This window comes from Scomber scombrus, chromosome 7 (genome assembly GCF_963691925.1).
Source record: "Scomber scombrus chromosome 7, fScoSco1.1, whole genome shotgun sequence".
Lineage (NCBI taxonomy): Eukaryota > Metazoa > Chordata > Actinopteri > Scombriformes > Scombridae > Scomber > Scomber scombrus.
Genome location: NC_084976.1, coordinates 1,621,207 through 1,623,706, shown reverse-complemented (window position 1 = coordinate 1,623,706; position 2,500 = coordinate 1,621,207). Strand labels below are relative to the sequence as shown.

The 2,500-nt window shown below is 44.7% G+C and overlaps 2 non-coding genes across 2 annotated transcripts; both read left to right on the top strand.

Annotated features, from left to right (window-relative positions):
- The first annotated feature begins 699 nt into the window (after positions 1-699).
- Positions 700-771, top strand: trnap-ugg (transfer RNA proline (anticodon UGG)). The gene has a single exon. It is a non-coding gene; the product is annotated as a tRNA-Pro (tRNA).
- A 1,618-nt stretch (positions 772-2,389) lies between these two features.
- On the top strand, positions 2,390-2,461 carry trnap-ugg (transfer RNA proline (anticodon UGG)). The gene has a single exon. It is a non-coding gene; the product is annotated as a tRNA-Pro (tRNA).
- The last annotated feature ends 39 nt before the right edge of the window (positions 2,462-2,500 follow it).

The window sequence follows — 2,500 nt, the reverse complement described above, 5'->3', positions numbered from 1 at the left end:
ATAAGCAATATTGACAAGAAGTTAAAAATTCAACCACTTCACCTACGTGTTGAAAGAAAGGCTGCTTATCCAGTCTCTTCTCACAAGATTTCATAAGGCAGAGTTGTCCAAAATTTGTGGACCATGGACGTGCTGCACATTTTTTTAAGTTCCAGACAATAATTACAAAGCCAGAACCAACAAGGAAGACATAAAGGAGTCAAGGCAAAACCCACAGGTCGAATAATGCGGTCAAGCTAGATGCAGACATGAATACCATTCACTGGACGGGGAAATCCCAGATGCTATGTTTTTCGTGGCTCGTTGGTCTAGGGGTATGATTCTCGCTTAGGGTGCGAGAGGTCCCGGGTTCAAATCCCGGACGAGCCCGCAGGGCAGGAGAGTTACTCCTTCTAGTCAGTTGTCTGATTAACTTCGGAACTGTTGTGAAGCTAAAAAATTGAAAATTCAACAACTTCACCTTCATGTTGAAGGAAAGGCTGATCGTCCAGTCTCTTCTCAGGTTGTAATAAGGCAGAGGCGTCTAAAAAACTTGTGGACCAAGGACGTGCTGCACATTTTTTTGAGTTCCAGACAATAATTACAAAGCCAGAACCAACAAGGAAGACATAAAAGAGTCAAGGTAAAATGCGGTCAAGTTAGATGCAGACATGAATAGCATTCACTGGAGGGGGAAATTCCAGATGTCACATTTTTCATGGCTCGTTGGTCTAGGGGTATGATTCTCGCTTTGGGTGCGAGAGGTCCCGGGTTCAAATCCCGGACGAGCCCGCAGGGCAGTAGAGTTACTCCTTCTAGTCAGTTGTCTGATTAACTTCGGAACTGTTGTGAAGCTAAAAAATTGAAAATTCAACAACTTCACCTTCATGTTTAGGGAAAGGCTGATCATCCAGTCTCTTCTCAGGTTGTAATAAGGCAGAGGTGTCTAAAAAATGTGTGGACCATGGATGTGCTGCACATTTTTTTGAGTTCCAGACAATAATTACAAAGCCAGAACCAACAAGGAAGACATAAAAGAGTCAAAGCAAAACCCACAGGTCAAATAATGCGGTCAAGCTAGATGCAGACGTGAATAGCATTCACTGGAGGGGGAAATCCCAGATGCGATGTTTTTCGTGGCTCGTTGGTCTAGGGGTATGATTCTCGCTTAGGGTGCAAGATGTCCCGGGTTCAAATCCCGGACGAGCCCACAGGGCAGGAGAGTTACTCCTTCTAGTCAGTTGTCTGATTAACTTCGGAACTGTTGTGAAGATAAGCAATATTGACAATAAGTTGAAAATTCAACCACTCCACCTACATGTTGAATGAAAGGCTATTCATCCAGTCTCTTCTCACAATACCTCAGGGTCTCGGAAGGCAGAGGTGTCCAAAATCTGTGGACCATGGACGTGCTGCACATTTTTTTGAGTTCCAGACAATAATTACAAAGCCAGAACCAACAAGGAAGACATAAAAGAGTCAAGGCAAAACCCACAGGTCAAATAATGCGGTCAAGCGAGATGCAGACGTGAATACCATTCACTGGAGGGGGAAATCCCAGATGTCATGTTTTTCATGGCTCGTTGGTCTAGGGGTATGATTCTCGCTTAGGGTGCGAGAGGTCCTGGGTTCAAATCCCGGACGAGCCCGCAGGGCAGGAGAGTTACTCCTTCTAGTCAGTTGTCTGATTAACTTCGGAACTGTTGTGAAGATAAGCAATATTGACAAGAAGTTAAAAATTCAACCACTTCACCTACGTGTTGAAAGAAAGGCTGCTTATCCAGTCTCTTCTCACAAGATTTCATAAGGCAGAGTTGTCCAAAATTTGTGGACCATGGACGTGCTGCACATTTTTTTGAGTTCCAGACAATAATTACAAAGCCATAACCAACAAGGAAGACATAAAATAGTCAAGGTAAAACCCACAGGTCGAAAAATGCGGTCAAGCTAGATGCAGACATGAATACCATTCACTGGACGGGGAAATCCCAGATGCTATGTTTTTCGTGGCTCGTTGGTCTAGGGGTATGATTCTCGCTTAGGGTGCGAGAGGTCCCGGGTTCAAATCCCGGACGAGCCCGCAGGGCAGGAGAGTTACTCCTTCTAGTCAGTTGTCTGATTAACTTCGGAACTGTTGTGAAGCTAAAAAATTGAAAATTCAACAACTTCACCTTCATGTTGAAGGAAAGGCTGATCGTCCAGTCTCTTCTCAGGTTGTAATAAGGCAGAGGCGTCTAAAAAACTTGTGGACCAAGGACGTGCTGCACATTTTTTTGAGTTCCAGACAATAATTACAAAGCCAGAACCAACAAGGAAGACATAAAAGAGTCAAGGTAAAATGCGGTCAAGTAAGATGCAGACATGAATAGCATTCACTGGAGGGGGAAATTCCAGATGTCACATTTTTCATGGCTCGTTGGTCTAGGGGTATGATTCTCGCTTTGGGTGCGAGAGGTCCCGGGTTCAAATCCCGGACGAGCCCGCAGGGCAGGAGAGGTACTCCTTCTAGTCAGTTGTCTGA